The sequence below is a fragment of the Aotus nancymaae genome, unplaced genomic scaffold (genome assembly GCF_030222135.1).
Source record: "Aotus nancymaae isolate 86718 unplaced genomic scaffold, 86718_ANA_hifiasm-v0.15.2.pri h1tg000059l, whole genome shotgun sequence".
NCBI lineage: Eukaryota > Metazoa > Chordata > Mammalia > Primates > Aotidae > Aotus > Aotus nancymaae.
Window position 1 is genome coordinate 15,650,831 of NW_026988473.1, and position 17,740 is coordinate 15,668,570.

Genomic DNA, 17,740 nt, shown 5'->3' on the forward strand with positions numbered 1-17,740 from the left:
GGCCCCCAGCTTTCACTCAGCTTAAGGCTCTCCTTTCCACCCCTTTGGCCTGTGAGCCCTTCCCACCCCACCCTGAACCATAAAAATACCGGACGTTTATTAGTACTTGCTTTATGCCAGGCACTAAATACTTTATATTATCTTGTTTAATTCTTGGAACAAGCTTGTGAGATAAGTATTGTCTTTCACTGATTCTGAGATGCACATTTCTTCCCACGCTTTTAACATCTCGGAAGTCAGAATGTATCTTACGATTGATGTTATGTTGCAGTTTAATGGATGATGCTTTTTTCCTTCCTAATGTACATAACATAATGGTGCATCATGTAATTGATGACACCTTAGAATCGACATGATACTATCATCTCCAATCTGCAGATGAGAAAACCAAGGCTCAGAGAGTTTATATGACTTGCCTGTTCTTTGTTTTACAGAAAACCCAGGCCTGGGGCCATTGGAGGCTTGCCTTAGGTTGCCCAGCCTTACGAGGCAGAGATAGGACTGAAACCAGGGCCTCCCAGCTCCGCACCCAAGGCCCTTTCCACTCACCCCAGATGAACTGAATTTACTCACTGGGGAGAGGCAGGAGCTGAGGGGAGGGCCTTCCTCCAGGGCCTTCCATAGCAGCGAGTGAATCACTAACCACCCTGCCTTGGAGAAAGGCCTTAAGATAGATTTTTTTTCCTCTTTAAATTCTCTGAAGACTGAAGTTCCTTAAGGACTAAGAAAACACTTGCCTCCCTTCCAGCTCCTTTTCCTGGTAATTATTTTTGCTTCTTTTTCCCTGAATTTCTGCTCCGCCGTCCCATCTTTGGACTGGAAGCAGGCCCGCCCCTTGGCCCTCTGTCTGCCTGCCATCTGGGAAACAGCTCCACCCGCTTCCTGCTTTGCTCTCCTCCTGGTCTCATGTCACCCTTCTCCCCTCCAGCCTGAATCACCTGCTCCAGCTTCACTTCTAGACATCTCTAGAACGCAGCCACCTGGCTCCCTAACCGGAAGACATGCTCTCAGGCGTGCCACCACGCCCTCCATCTCCCTCGCTCTCGAAGTCTAGAGTAATGGGACAGAAACCAGCAAAGCTGCTTATCTCCCCTCTTGAGTCCTCATATTGCTGGGGACACTCCCCTGCAAATCCTGCCCCACCTAGGGCTGGCAGAGCTGGAACTATGGGGCTAAGAGAAAGGGCAGGGGCACGGAAAGTTGGAGGCCTGATTCTGCCTACCACCTCGTGCTCTTGCCAAGCCCTTATCCCCCCAGTGCCCCGCCCCCTACCCAAGGCTGAAGTAGCTTGTCCCCAGGAGGCAGGGAGGCAGCATCAGGCGTTTAAATCAAAGGCTTTGCTAAATGCATCCAGTCACCCTGCAGTTCACTGGGGACAGGTAACTGTCAAGGTTAAGCCAGGGCCTCAGATTCTTCCCTGAAAAATGAGGGTCTTAGCTTGGTGTCTGCAATTCCATCCTCCCAGCTCTGAAATGCGAAGATTCTGACTCCCTCTGCCCAGAAAGCAAATATGGCCTTTGTGTGTGAGGAGTCTGAGTGTCCCCTGGGCAGCGATTGGCTGCGAGCTAGGTGTGCATACCACCCCCTCCCTCCCTGAGGGTGTCTGGAGGTGTGAATTGAAGTGTGGGACTTCCACCATTTGCACAAGTGTATGCCGGCGCTCACACCTAGGGGCGGGCCTCTGCCTCTCTGTGCGCGTCCATGCCAGCGCGTGCGGCTGCAAATCTGGTTTCCATCTTCTCCCAGTAGGCAGCAAGGCTGGGGGAGACTGAGTGGAATATTAATTGTGCTCTTGCACGTGGCCCAGCTCCATGAATGTGGTGGTCGAAGGGAGCAGCCTGCAGCTATGCGGGGAATGAGGGAGAAGCCACAGGAGCGGGGCTCCCTGGGGTTTAAAGCCATGCTGGGAGGAGGCAGAGGCTGAGACCCAGAAGAGTGGGTGGCAGTGGGAGGGGGAGAGCTTCTGAGGACAAGGATCTGGGGACAGCAGGGAAGATGCCAGCTAGGTTGAGGGGGATTCCCACGTTTGCCTAACTCAGGTGTTTGATAAATATTTGCTGAATGATTGAAGAGCTGAATCCTCATATGCCTGTAAGATCTACAGATACCCCTTCCGTGAGCACAGACAGAGTAGGAGGAGGGATGGAAATGTGCACATATTAAGCACCTACTGTATGCCAGCCACTCTAGGTGGCACTGTCAAGCATTTCATTTTATTTCAGACTCACAAAGACCCTGGGAGATAGTATTACCCCCACATGGGGAGGGGCCCGCTACACACATATCCTCTACCTCCACCTGCCATCTGGCCCCTTTAGGAAGACCCGGGGAAGCAAACCTGGCTGCTTCTGAGCGGCAGGCCTATTTTTAACTTAACGGACACTCTAGGTTTTGTAAGTCGTTGCTTTACCTTCTTTGCTTGGGCTGTGAGGAAGCTCAGAGATGGATTTGCTGAGGTCCTCTTGCAGTAGAGTCTTGTGGAGGTTTCTTTCACATGCTGCGTGCTGCCTTCATCTTCCGTTTGTCCCCCTTCCTCCGTATCTCTTTCCTCTATTAGCAACATCGAATTCCATGGTCTGTAGCTTTCTCAAATGCCTTTAGAAGGGAGACAGAAATACATACATAGTTTTGCCTTTATAGGTGAAGCGAGGGAGATTCAGAGAGGTTATGTTATTTGTCCAAGGTTACACAGCTATTAAACCAGAGTATTGGAAATTAGATCTGGCCTCTGACTTCATCTTTCTGCTGCGTCAGACTCTGGGATTGGATAAATTGCATAGTAACCAGGGGGTTTTCCAGAGAGTTAGGAGGAGGCCGAGGCCTTTGCAGACTCAGCCTTTACCTCCCACTGGCCCTTCACCCAGGCTCCTCTTTTTGAGGAGCAAGTCCAGGTGGGGGCTTCCATCCTTTATCATGCACAGAGTGGGGGCCATCCTCAGGGACCAGCCCCAGCCTCTGTGGCTGAGCAGAACAAACAGAAACCCAGCAGGCTCGGCCTTGGCAATCACTGGTTAAAGCAAACATATATTGCAGGTGCTCTGAGGAACATTTCGGGAGCCTCCAGAACTGAAGGGTGAACCAACAACTCTCTGGAGAAAAATGAATGGATTCAGGCCCAGAGGAGCCACATTTTTTCCTCGGCTCTATGGCAAGCAAGCACCAAGTATCCACAGATCAGAGTGAGGGGCCCCAAGGGTGTGTATTCTGCAACCCAATCCCTCCAGCTGTCCCTTCAGACCAGCCCGGCAGGATTCTCCCTCTTCTGGAATGAAGACTTAGGGTTTCCTGGGGAGGCTTTACTTGTACTCCTTGGAGAATTTTTTGAGAGACGTAATCTCGCTCTGTCGCCCATGCTGGAGGCAGTAGTGAGATCTCAGCTCACTGCAACCTCCACCTTCCGGGTTCAAGTGATTCTCCTGCCTCAGCCTCCTGAGTAGCTGGGATTACAGGGGTGCACTACCACGTCTGACTAATTTTTATATTTTTAGTAGAGACGAGGTTTTACTATGTTGGCCAGGCTGGTTTTGAACTTCTGGCCTCAAGTGATCTGCGTGCCTTGGCCTCCCAAAGTGCTGGGATTACAGGTGTGAGCCACCATGCTCAGTTGAATTTATCTCTTATAGGAGCTGGTATCACACACATACCCCACAAGCCTGGGGACTTCCAGGGAAGACACAGAGAATGAGTCTCATCTAGAGTAAAAGGGAGGGCTGCAGCTGGAAGCAGCTCCGAGAATGACAATCTCTGATGACCCAGGGGAGACTGCTTGAGAGACATAGAGCCAGTGACAAAAGATTCTGCCCCTTGGGGGCTGTCCAGATGTGCCCGAGAGTCTTCAATGTGGGATGTCTTCAAATACCAGCATGCATGGCTTGGGAAAGAAACAATCATAGAAACATACAGTGATTTTCACAAACTGCCATTTATTGGGTCTTGTTGCTTTTCAATGCTCTGCCAGTTTGCAATGCATATCTCAATCTTCTGAATCATAGATCTCCTCTAAACCAAAACAACAAAGACCAACAATCCAATTAAAGCAGTGGCAAAGAATATGAACAGCAAACCTTGTATATTTATGTAATATGGCATTGATCAAGTCCCAGGATCTATGCTAAACACATCCTATGAGTTTTCTCTCTCTCTCGGTGCCAAGATGAGTTTTCTCATTTACACCTTACCATAGCCCTTGGAGACAGGTACTAGGATTACTCTGTTTTAAAGCCCAGAGAGATGAAGTAAGTTGCCTGAGATCACGCAGTGACTTGGTCTGACTTCATAGTCCATGATCTGGAGGCATGAGTTGAGATGGCAGCACTGCTTACTGGAATCCAGGGTCTCAGGAAAACCTGGTGGGAATGAGGGAGGGAAAATGACAGAGGGATAGCTGGCTGAGGCAGAATCACATTACCCAGCAACTTGCGAAGAATCCAAGAATCCTCAGTCCTAGGTAGAAGTGTGTGTGTGTGTGTTTTTCAATTTCTTGAACAGATACTGTATTCAGATGAGTTAAAACATGAAAAAAGAATGCAAAAAAAAGTAATCCTTTCATCTCTGCACCCTATATGCTAACCACTAAGTTCCCACCCTTTAACCAACATATAATCAATGTTATTACTTTCTTGGGCATCCTTCTATGGGTGTGTGTGTGTGTGTGTGTGTGTGTGTGTGTGTGTGTGTATGCATATAGCTTTTTTTCACTCTCTCTCTCTGTTTTGTTTTTGTTTTTTAAGAGACAAGGTATTTCTCCGTCGTCCAGGCTAGAGTGCAGGATGCAATCACAGTTTACGGCAGCCTCAGGGACTCAAGCAATCCTTCTGCCTCAGCCTCTTGAGCACTACAGGTGTGCCCAGCTAATTTTCAAATTTTTTGTAGAGACAGGGTCTCGATATGCTCTGGCAACAGAGCAAGACTCCATCCCCCCACAAAATAAAAAAAATTAAAAAAATAAACAACCGAAGAGCATTCGGCAAAGGCTGGTTGGATGATGGATTGGCTGGTGTGGAGGAAGTCTGAAACCATGGCTCACCTGTACTGGTGTTTGTGGTGGAGGTGAGAATGGCGCACTTTAGGCACAGAACTGGATGCTATGCCCAGCTGAAACCCTGGCATTCGGGCCCAACCAGGAAAGGGTTAAGTTTGCTGGAGTTTTGTATATGAAACGGCACCAGGACAAAAAAATAAAAAAGTGCAGACTAGCAATTGAGCCCAGGCTGGTCTCGAGCCCCTGGCCCCAACTGATTCTCCTGCCTTGCCTCCCGAAGTGCTGGGATTATCACGCATGCGCCACAATACCAGGACTCTCTCTCTTTTTAAATCGAAAAGTATACACACTGTTCTGCATCTTTTTCCCCCCACTTAATCTATTTTGAAGATCTTCCTGTATTAGCACATAGAGAACTTCCTCATTCTTTTTCTTTTAAATAGCTGCATAGCCACCCATTGTATGAATGTACCATCATTTATTTACCTGTCCCCGAGAATGGACAATTGGATTGTTTCTAGTTTTTTGCTATAACAAACAGTGCTGCAAGGATAGACTTGTTCAAGCGCTGCATGGAGGATAAATTCTCAGAAGTAGGATTGCTGGGTCCAAGAGAACGTGCATTTATAATGTTGGCAGGTATTCTCAAATATCTTGTACCAATGTACACTCCCATCAGGAATATACGACACTGCTGATTGTTCTATAGTCTCTCAAAGAAAGGATATTATCAAACTTATGGAATTTTCTAATCTGATCAATAAGAAATGGTTTCCAGTGTATTTTATTTATTTATTTTTTGGAGACAAGGTCTTGCTCTGTTGCCCAGGCTGGAGTGCAGCAGCACAGTTATGGCTCACTGTAGCCTCGACCTCCTGGGCTCAAGCAATCCTCCCACATCAGCTATATGAGTAGCTGGGACCACAGGCATGTGCCACCATGCCTAGATAATTTGTTATTATTATTTGTAGAGATGGGGTCTCACTATGTTGCTCAGGCTGGTCTCAACTTCTGGCCTCAAGTGATCCTCCCGCCTCAGCCTCCTAAAGTGTTGGGATTACAGGTGTGAGCCACTCAGCTCAGCCTCCAGTAAATTTTAGATTTGCATTTATCTTGAGTAGGATTGAGGATCTTTTTAGATGTGTTAGGACAATTTATGTGTCCTTTTCTGTAGACTATGCACATCCCTTGACCTTTAAAAATTGGTAGTTGGTCTTATTGATTTCTAGAAACTAAACTTTATATGTTAGAAATACTGCTTTATGATTTGCAAGGGAAGTGGGGCCACAGTTTGCATCCTCCCTGGGAAAGTCTGTAGAGGTGGATTCTTCCTCACTTCTCTCACCATCTCATGCAAGCCTTATCGTCTATTTAAAGAGCATTTATTGGCCAGGAGTGGTGGCTCACGCCTGTAATTCCAGCACTTTGGTAGGCCAAGGCATGTGGGTCACCTGAGGTTAGGAGTTCCAGACCAGCCTGACCAATATGGTAAAACCCTATCTCTACTAAAAATACAAAAATTAGCCAGGTGTGGTGGTGTGCACTGTAATTCCAGCTACTCAGGAGGCTGAGACAGGAGAACTGCTTGAACCCAGGAGGTGGAGGGTGCAGTGAGCCAAGATTGCACCACTGCACTCCAGCCTGGGCAACAGAGCAAGACTCCATTCCCCCCAAAAATAAAAAAAAAAAATTAAAAAATAAACAATCAAGAGCATTTATCGAGCACCTCGTGTGCCAGGATCAGTGCTGAGGCCCCCCGAGACCAGAGGTGAATAGACAAAGCCCTCTGGCTGCTTGCAATCTAGTGGAGGAGGCATATCTGTAATCAGGCAGGTGTAGTCCAGTGTGAGATAAACTGGTAGTTCACGGATTCAGAATGGATGTTCCAGGAGCACTGGGGAGGAGGCAATAGCCTCTGCCTGTCGCAATAGCTCTGACATCCATCTCCACCTGGGGGCTGCCTTTGCCCACCTCCCTTGTGTCTGTGGGTTCAGCCCTCAGGCCCTGATTGCAGAAAAGCTCTGTTCCAGGAAGATATCTCCCTTGGAACATATTTACTGAGCGCTTACCACACGCCCATTCTCCCTGCCCCCATCGTGTGTACTCTGCCTCCATCCGGCTTCCTTCCCTGCGCTGTGCTGGTCCTCAGAAGCATCCACTTTCCCTTCCATTGCCTGCCACCTGTTTCGAGTGTGTGTTCCCCCCACTGCTCAGAGGGATCGTCAGCTCCTTGTTAACAGGAAGGGAGACTTTCCCTTGGGTCCCCTCCCCTTGGTGCTTGGCATCTGGTGGCATTTGGCAAAGGCTGGTTGGATGATGGATTGGCTAGTGTTGAGGAAGTCTGAAACCATGGCTCACCTGTACTGGGGTGTTTGTGGTGGAGGTGAGAGTGGCGTACTTTAGGCACAGTAATGGATGCTATGCCCAGCTGAAACCCTGGCATCTGGGCCCAACCAGGAAAGGGTTAAGTTTGCTGGAGTTTTGTATATGAAATGGCACCAGGAAAATAAAAAAGTGCAGACTAGCAATTGAGCCCTGTCTCATCCTGGTTCAAATGACATTGTCTGCGCTTCCCCAGCCTTGCCTCCTGCACTAATTACAGACCTTCCCTGGGGAGGAAGACTGGGGCCAGGAGGTCCTCATTACAGGCTCCCTTGCTGGAGAGAGCAAACCCCAATGACCAAACCAAGTCTCCTGAAGAGAGGCCCAGGGCTTCCTGTCCTGAGCTCCCTGCTGCCTCCTGGTTGGGAAAGGGTTAAGAAGCTGGCATGGAAAGGAGCCCTGCATCCAGATTTAATCACAAGGAGCACCCCCTATGCTAAGGTCTCCTCCTGGCTCCCCTTGCCAAGGACCGGGCCCCCTTCTCTCCTCTTACCCCCCAAGATGGCCACTGCCAGAGCTGTGTCAGGGCCTCCCTGCTGTGGTCGCCTGCTGGCCGCCTCTCCCTGTGGCCTTGTGGAGATCGAGCCTTCTTTAATCTTCCATTTATCCTGAGGCCTCGCCCCTCTGAGATTGTCTTTGATGTGTGGCCTGCTCTGGGGGGAAATCACGGGTTTCTGAGGCCTGGGCTGGGCTCTGCCCACTACCCCTAGCCCAGGCAGGCCCCAGAGAGAGAGGTCTCCCACCATCAGGGCCAGACCCAGAGGGTGACCTTGGCAGTCCAGATAAAAGTTTCAGGCCCTGCTGTTCAGGCAGATGGAGGGGCTGCTGCCCACACCCCAAAGTGGAGCAGAAGGCTCAGGAATAAGATTATTATTATTTTTATTTTTTTTTGAGACAGAGTCTCGCTGTGTTGCCCAGGCTAGAGTGCAGTGGTGTTAGCTCACTGCAATCTCCACTTCCCAGGTTCAAGTGATTCCCTTGCCTCAGCCTCCCAAGTAGCTGGGACTACAGGCATGCACTACCACACCTGGCTAATTTTTTGTATTTAGTAGAGATGGGGTTTCACCATGCTGGCCAGGATGGTCTCGATCTCCTGACCTCGTGATCCACTCGCCTCAGCCTCCCAAAGTGCTGGGATTACAGGTGTGAGCCACTGCGCCCGGCCCAAGAGCTTTATTATTATCACAAATTACACCCGTCTCCCCCATGAGCTGGCGAGCACCAAAACAACAGCAAGAACAATGACAATAACAGCAGCAACCATTACTGTGTGCCAACGAAGCTCCTGCACCAGGCAAGGCATCCTCCATGTATGACATCATTTAATTCTCTTTTTTATAAGTTTTTCTTTTTCTTTTTCTTTTTTTTTTTAGAATGGAGCCTCACTCTGTTGCCCAGGCTGGAGTGCACCACAGTGGTGCTACCTTTTTTTTTTGAGACGGAGTTTCACTCTTGTTACCCAGGCTGGAGTGCAATGGCACGATCTCGGCTCACTGCAACCTCCGCCTCCTGGGTTCAGGCAATTCTCCTGCCTCAGCCTCCTGAGTAGCTGGGATTACAGGCACGCACCACCATGCCCAGCTAATTTTTTTGTATTTTTATTAGAGACGGGGTTTCACCATGTTGACCAGGATGGTCTCGATCTCTTGACCTCGTGATCCACCCACCTCAGCCTCCCAAAGTGCTGGGATTACAGGTGTGAGCCACCGCGCCCGGCCTAGTGGTGCGATCTTGGCTCACTATAACCTCCGCCTCCCAGGTTCAAGTGATTCTCCTGCCTCAGCCTCCCAAGTAGCCGGGATTACAGGGCCTGCCGCCGCGTCTGGTTAATTTTTGTATTTTTAGTAGAGACAGGGTTTTGCCATGTTGGCCAGGCTAGTCTCGAACTCCTGATCTCAAGTGATTCGCCTGCCTCGGCCTCCCAAAGTGCTGTGGTTTCAGGGATGAGCCACTGTTTCGAGCCAACATCATTTAATTCTACATAGCTATATGTATCATTTCAAAGGAGAGGAAAGTGAGGGTCATTGACTTATTTGTGTAACAAAACTTTATTGAGCTCCCACTATGTGCCAGGCACTGTTCTAGGCACAGAGGAGTAAACAAAATGGTGTATCTGTACCCTTAGGTACTAGTGGGAGAGACGGGTCATTAACAAATGTCAAATAGAGGTAGTATCGGGTTGTATAATATAGAGACAGTGCTTTGAAGAAAAGTACAGTTGACAGTGACAGGGCTACTGTTTTGGACACTATGGTCAGGGATGGGCTTTTTTTTATCTTTCCTGAGGCAGGGTCTCACTCTGTTGCCCAGGCTGGAGTATAGTAACACGATCACAGCTCACTGCGGCCTCAACCTCCTGGGCTCAAGCATTTCTCACACCTCAACCTCCTGAATAGCTGGGACTATAGGCATGTGCTACCGTGCCTGGGTTTTTGTTTTTTTGTTTTTTTGAGAGGGAGTTTCTTGCTCTGTTGCCCAGGCTGCAGTGCAGTGGTGCAGTCTTGGCTCACTGCAACCTCTGCCTTCTGGCTTTAAGTGATTCTCATGCCTCAGCCTCCCAAGTAGCTGGGACTACAGGCATGGGCCACCATGCCCAGCTAATTTTTGTATTTTTAGTAGAGACAGGGTTTTGCCATGTTGGCCAGGCTGGTGTCAAACTTCTGACCTCAAGTGATCTGCCTGTCTTGGCTTCTAAAGTGCTGACATTACAGGTGTGAGCCACCATCCCTGGCCCATGCCTGGCTAATTTTTGTATTTTTTGTAGAGACGGGGTTTCACCATATTGCCCAGGCTGGTCTCGAACTCCTGGGCTCAAGCCATCTGCCCACCTCGGTCTCCCAAGTGCTGGGACTACTCCCAAGTGCATGAGCCACTGCATCTGGCCAGGGATGGCCTCTGTGAGAAGCTGGAGACCTGAGCGACAGGAATAAGTTAGCCATGTGTCCATCTGGAGAAAGTACATCCAGGAGAGGGAAAAGAAGGGCAAAGGTCAGAGACTGGAGGTGCCTGTCTTGCTCCAGGTCTAGCTAGGAGCCAGTGCATCCGAGGATGGGAAAAGAGGTGAACAGAAATAGGAAATGAGCTGGATACAGGAGCAGTGACTGGGTCACAGATGGATTTTACTCCAAGCTGATGCCTTTGGAGGGTTTGAGCATGAGGCTGGTTTGATCTAGGTTATATTTTGAATCTGAGACTCAAGACATGAGGTGTGGAGGTTAGGAACCAGCTCAGGCTCCCAAGGCTAGTCAGTGGGAAAGTCGAGATTCAAACACAGATTCTGTCTGACTTGAGAAACTGTACTTTTGCCATTATGCAGTTGGCCACCTAGAGGGGCAGGGACTGTGTTCCGTCTGCCTCAGTATCCCCTGTGCCCAGCAGAGAGCCTGGCAGAGGCTACACGCCCAATGCTTGGGAAGTAATGGATTCAGTTCTGGTTCTTCTACCGACCTGGGGAGTCATTTAAATCTGAGTCTCAGTTTGTTCATCCAAAAGTGGGGAGAACACAACACGTGTCTTGTTTGTAGGGCCCTGCCTGGTGAGGATCACATGAGCCCTAGTGTGTAGCGGGCTTGTGTGGTGTGAAGCGTCAGAAAACGCTCTGCTCTCAGATTTCTTTTTTTTTACATTTCACCCCTTTTTTATTGAATTTATATTAAAGGAGGTAGTGAGACAGAGGAAGCACTTAAGAGTCAGAATCCATATTAGACTATGGGGAGTGAAAAATTAAATTAAATCGGTAAGATGGGAGTGGGGGAGAGTCAGAGGGAGCCTTGCCCACCTTTCAAGATCAAATCAAGAAATCAGAGAAAGCAAAGACTCAGAAGAGGAAAAAGACAGTCTCTCAGTCCATCCTCCTCCCCCAGGGCAGAGAATTACAATATTATTGAGTGAGCCTCTGAGCAGAAGACTCTCACATCCTATGTTAAGACGTCCTACAGAATGGCCAGGGCTGGCCTTAGCCAACAGAAATAGAGGGGTCAAGGGGGTCCAGGAGTAAGGAAGGGTCAGCAGGGACCCCCAATACTGATTCTCCTCTGGCTGGAGGTGGGCAGGAAGGAGTCATAGCTCAAATACTGAGCAGCCAAAAATAGAAGAAGATGGCGAGAAACCGGAAGAAGGAATCCTGCCAGCTGGAGGCCGGGTGACCCTGTCCCAGATCCACACCTGTACCCCGGCGGAAAGGCTCATGGGTATTGAAGACGGTGGTGAAAAAGCCAAAGGGAAAAGCAGCACCAAATGAGAAGTGGAAGCCCCCGGTGTCACCAAATGGCTGGAACCCCCCTCTGCTCTCTGGAGCTGGTCTCTGGCCCTGGGGACGGCGTGGAATTTTTAATCTGGGATCCTAGGGCTTCTGGCTCCCTTGCCCATAAAGCGGGACAACCTTCTCTCTGCTGATCCCAGCTTTACACACTGGACACTCTTGCCGTTCTGGCCGTGTCTCCAGCCACTGATGAAGACATGGCCAACAGTACAGGTGGCCACACACACTGACCACAGCTTCCAGGGCAGTCTCCAAACATATATTACATTCAAAGGTCGCGCCCGCCCCGCCTCGCTCCACTCGCGATTTGGCCCTTCGGGGCGCCTCCCCCTGTACTCCTCCTCCGCTGCTGCCATTGCGGATTTTGCTTCGCCCCAGGTACCCTTCAGTCCCCCTAAATCAGCTCTAAGATTTCATCTGTCCTTACTCCCATGCAGGGCTCTTAACCCGGCTGCTTAGAAGCTCAGTCATTTCTCTCCCTTCCCTCCCTCCCTCCCTCCTTCCTTCCTTCTCTCCCTCCCTCCCTCCCTCCCTTCCTCCCATCCTTCCTTCCTTCTTTCCTGAGTTTCACTCTTCTCACCAAGGCTGGAGTGCAGTGGAGCAATCTTGGCTCACTGCAACCTCCGTCTCCCAAGTTCAAGTCATTCTCCTGCCTCAGCTTCCCAAGTAGCTGGGATTACAGGCATGCGCCACCATGCCTGACCCTCCTATCTGGGCCTCAGTTTCCTCTTCTATAAATGGCTATAAATGGAGTTTTTGTTTTCATTCATTAATTCACTGAGTCACAGTCATCTCTCGTGAATGTGATGGCACACATGTATGTTCTAGGGGTACAGACATTTGAATCAATGCTACCCTCAAGAAGCTGAAAGTGTCACAGGCACGGACGGTAATTTATTTTTATTTTTATTTTTTAGAGACAGGGTCCTGCTCTGTCACCCAGGCCAGGATGCAGTGGTACAGTCATGGCTCACTTGAACTCCTGGGTTCAAGCAATCCTCCTACCTCAGCCTCCTGAGCAACTGGGACTATAGACCTGCACCACCATGCCTGGCTAATTTTTAAATTTTTTTGTATTAAAATTTTTCAATATTTGCTATGTGGTTCAGGCTTATCTTGAACTCCTGGCCTCAGGCAATTCTGCAGACTCCGAAAGTGTTGAGATGACAGGTGTGAGCCACTGCACCCGGCCATAAATCTTTATAGAAAGTACCAAAGTGGCTCTGAGGGGGCAGTGATCTACTCTGCTCTCAAGGAGGGGACAAGAACATTTCACAGTATAGAGGGATCTTGATGTGGTCTTGAAGGATGAGCAGGTGTTTTCTAGCTGGACAAAAAGAAAAAGGCATTCTGGGTAAAGGGAAGAACATGGCAAAAATCCTGGAGGTATGGCAGAGCCTGGCACCTTGGAGATGCTGCTAATGGTTGGATGTGGCTGAAACTTAACAAGGATGGGAGGGCGTAGGGAGATACAGGGCTGGAGAGGGTAGCCAGGGGCTAGATGGTCAGGGCCCTAGGCACTCTAAGAAATCCTACAAGTTATCCTGAAAGCAAATGGGAGCCACTGTTCGATTTTTTTTTTTTTTTGAAACAGAGTCTTACTCTGTTGCCCAGGCTGGAGTGCAGTGGTGCAATCTCAGCTCAATGCAACTTCACCTCCCAGGTTCAATCCATTCTGCTTCAGCCTCCCAAGTAGCTGGGATTACAGGCTCATGCCACCACGCCTAGCTCATTTTTGTATTTTTAGTTTCATTATGTTGGCCACGCTGGTCTCGAACTCCTGGCCTCCAGTGATTCACCTGCCTTGGCCTCCCAAAGTGCTGGGATTACAGGTGTGAGCCACCGTGCCTGGCCCCACTGTTTGAATTTAAGGAGGATAATGACATGATCAGATGCATTTTAGATCAACCACTCTGCTGTGGTGTGGACAGCAGATTAGGGGTGAGCAAGACCAGCCTGTGGAGTTCTGAGGCTGTTGCTGTTCTCCAGGCGGGATATGATGAAGCCTGAACTGAAGTTAACAATGGTAAACAGTTATCCGGCACTGACCACGGGCCGTCAGGCTCTGCACTAAACACTTGCAGATATTATCACATTTCATCCTCAGAACTACTCAGTGAGTGGTGCTGTCATTATTATCACACCTGTATTACAGACAGGGGAATGGAGACTCAGCCACATAGCAGATAAGCGGCAGGAGGACTTAAATCCATCTGCCCTGCCTTCGGCACCCACTGGCCTACGCACTATAATATTCTGCCAAATAATGAAGGCAGTGGGTGGAGACAAGGGCCTGGAGTCCTGTACTGGTTAGGAAGTGGGCCCACCAGGATACTGGAGCCAGGAAGGGGAAGAAATCAGAGGCTTTAGCTCAGTCAGTGGGATCAACAGTGAATCCAGGCAAACCAGTAGTTTTTTTTTTTTTTTTTTTTTTGAGACGGAGCTTCACTCTTGTTACCCAGGCTGGAGTGCAATGGCGCGATCTCGGCTCATCGCAACCTCCGCCTCCTGGGTTCAAGCAATTCCCCTGTCTCAGCCTCCTGAGTAGCTGTGATTACAGGCACGCACCACCATGCCCAGCTAATTTTTTGTATTTTCAGTAGAGACGGGGTTTCACCATGTTGACCAGGATGGTCTCGATCTCTTGACCTCGTGATCCACCCGCCTCGGCCTCCCAAAGTGCTGTTTTATGGCCCCTATACCTAAAGTCTAGGATTCTGGGACAGTGTCCAAGCCCTGAAAGAGGATTCCAGTGTGTCACTGTCACTGTTACTGTGGGCCTCCCCATGGGGGGATGACACAGGCCAGGCTCCATCAGAAGTCTCTACCCACTCCCCGGCACGAGATTTGGAAAAAGGGGCATGACTATAAGTTTAGGCCATGTGAGAACATTTTTGTGGCCTTCCTTGTCTTTCCAGGACCCTCCTGCTCTCAGAGGGCTGACTGATTTCCCCAAGGACATCGGGGAGGGCACTCCTATTGTGTCACATTGCTAGGTGGTCAGCTCAGCATGGGCCATCTCACTGCCAGAGCTTGACCTTCACTTGCTGAGGTTGGGCTGGGGGTACCCCATTTCCTTGGGCTCTGAAGACTCTCATAGAGGCAGAGTCCTCTGAGTCTGTCCTTTGAGCCAAAGCTGAGAAAATGGAACCTGCTCCCTATTAAGTGGCTTCCACCCAGCAGTGTGGATTCTGTTTGTGTGTTCCCGCCTGGGTGACAGTTTGCGATACTGGCTTCCCCGGCTGGCCCTGTGGGTTTTTCCAGGCTCTGTGGTGGGCTGGGCTCGCTGACGTCAGGAGGCCCAGGGGCTGTGCGTCTCACTGCCGACGCACCTGCTGATTCACACCGTGGCCTCCACCTGCAGCTTTGCGTTGCCCTCCGCAGGTTGGGGCATTGGTTTTCTTTCTTAATAAATAAAGCTGAACCTGATTCACAACTCAAGAGAGGCTGCAGCTTGTTCAGAGCCATCAGCATTACCATGGTAACCACACCGTCCATGAGCACTTGAAAATATCATTATCAACAGTGACCCTGCATCCTCCCGCTTGCCTCACAGCAGCCTCAGGCCTCCATAGCTCCCTGGCTCTTGGAGTTCAGCCCAGGCATAGGCTCTCCCAAAAGCAGGGGGTTGGAAGCATAAACCTGAAGTTCTTACTCATCCTCATCTTACCCGCCTGCCACCTGCACATCCTTCTGGAAGTTGCTGAGAAAATCCCTTTCATTTTGGGGCAGGCACTGGGAATAGACATTAAGCTGACATTTTGGAGCTTTTTTTTTTTTTTTGCCTTTTTTTTTTTTTGACATTTGGAGCTCCACCTTTTTTTTTGAGCTGGATCTGACTCTATTTCCCAGGCTGGAGTGCAGTGGCATGATCTTGGCTCACTGCAACCTCTGCCTCCTGGTTCAAGTGATTCTCCTGCCTCAGCCTCTTGAGTAGCTGGGAGTACAGGTGTGTGCCATCATGCCCGGCTAATTTTTATATTTTTAGTAGAGATGGGGGGGGGGGGCCTCACCGTATTGCCCAGGCTGGTCTCAAACTCCTGACCTCAAGTGATCTGCTTGCCTAGGCCTCCCAAAATGCTGGGATTATAGGCGTGAGCCACCGTGCCTGGCCAGAGCCCCCAAATTAACAATTGCATATTTATTTATTTATTTAGAGACTTGGCTCTGTTGCCAAGGCTGGAGTGCAGTGTCACAATCACAACTCACTGTAGCCTTGACCTCCTGGGCTCAAGCAATCCTCCTACCTCAGCCTCCTGAGAAGCTGGAACTACAGTTGCATGCCACCACGCTCAGCTAATTTAAAAAATTTTTTTTTGGTAGAGACAGGGTTTTGTCACATTGCCCAGGCTGTCACAAACCCCTGGGCTCAAGTGATCCTCCTGCCTCAGCCTCCTAGAGTGTTGGGATTACAGGCGTAAACCACCACACCCAGCCATGATTTCTTTCTTTCTTTTCTTTTTTTTTTTTGAGACAGAATCTGGCACTGTTGCTCAGGCTGGAGTGCAGTGGCCCCATCTCAGCTCTCTGCCACCCAGGATCTGTAACCTCTACCACCAGGGTTCAAGCAATTCTTCTGCCTCAGACCCCCGAGTAACTGGGACTACAGGTGTGAGCCACCACAATCGGCTAATTTTTGTATTTTTAGTAGAGATGAGAGTTCACCACGTTGGCCAGGCTGGTCTCGAACTCCTGACCTCAAGTGATCTGCCTGCCTCCACCTTCCAAAGTGCTAGGATTACAGGCATAAGCCACCTCGCCTGGCCATGATTTCTACAGGGAGGATAAAATTGTGTGTTAGATACAGATGCAGAGATAATAAGGCCTAGAGTTAAAATGTATGTGAGGGTGCTCATAATAATAAAATAATAATAAGCATTTATTGAATACCCACCACCATAAGTTAGGCAGTGTACAAGCTGCTTCACATTCCTTGTTTCCAGTCCTCTGCTGTAATTACTCACCTAGAGGCAAACTTAATTAACACATAAATTTTAATTAATTTAATAATAATATCTGGCATATATTGAGTGCCAGAACTCTGCTATGCTTTTTAACATTTAATTTCACATGTGAAGCCCTATGATTATCTTCATTTTACAGATGAGGAGACTGAGGTTTACAGAGGAGAACTAATGTGCCTGAGGTCGTTCAGTTACCGAAGGATGGAGTTATGATTTGGGGTCAGGTCTGTCTGACAGGTGTCCCCATTATTCCATAATAGCCTAAGGGTTTTTGTTTGTTTGTTTGTTTTTCAGACAAAGTCTTACTCTGTTGCCCAGGCTGGAGTGCAGTGGCACGATCTCAGCTCACTGCAATCTCTGCCTCCCGGGTTCAAGCGATTCTCCTGCTTCAGCTTCATGAGTAGATAAGACTACAGGTGTGTGCCACCACACCTAGCTAATTTTTTGTATTTTTAGTAGAGATGGTGTTTTACCATGTTAGCCAGGATAGTCTCGAGCTCCTGACCTCGTGATCCATCCGCCTCGGCCTCCTGAGGCTGAGGGATTACAGGTGTGAGCCACAGTGCCTGGCTCTAGCCTAAGGTTTAATTGAGGTTCAAATTATCTACCGGGCAGATGGAGACTCCAGGTTTGCCTAGTTTAGGAGGTTTCTTCCAAGGGCTTTGAGTGATATTTCTCCCCCAGAATGGTCCGTCCCTGATCACCCTCATCAGGGTCACCTTGGGAGAGTGACAGAGTCTAGGCGCACCATCACCTATTGTATCAGATTTTTGGATGTGGGCCCCGGGATTCTTCATTTCAGGCAACTCACCAGGTTGAACTCTAATGTTTGAGAATTTAGAGTTAGCTGCCCTCCAGAAGAGCAGGGACCACGTAAGAGCAGGGACCACGACTTCTCTGAGACTTCCCCAGGGTCAGGCACATAGGCTACAGGCTCAAAAGTATTTGTTGAACCTGAATAAAGAATCAATGGGGCCAGGTGCGGTGGCTTAGCTTATAATCCCAGCACTTTGGGAGGCCAAGGTGGGCGGATCACGAGGTCAGGTGATGGAGACCATCTTGGCCAACATGATGAAACCCGGTCTCTACTAGAGATACAAAAATTAGCTGGGTGTGGTGGTGCATGCCTGTAATCCCAGCTACTTGGGAGGC

The 17,740-nt window shown here is 49.3% G+C and overlaps 1 pseudogene; it reads right to left on the reverse strand.

The window, feature by feature from the left end:
- Positions 1-11,340: 11,340 nt before the first annotated feature.
- Positions 11,341-11,980, reverse strand: LOC105717438 (E3 ubiquitin-protein ligase RNF5-like; annotated as a pseudogene).
- Between the last annotated feature and the right edge of the window lie 5,760 nt (positions 11,981-17,740).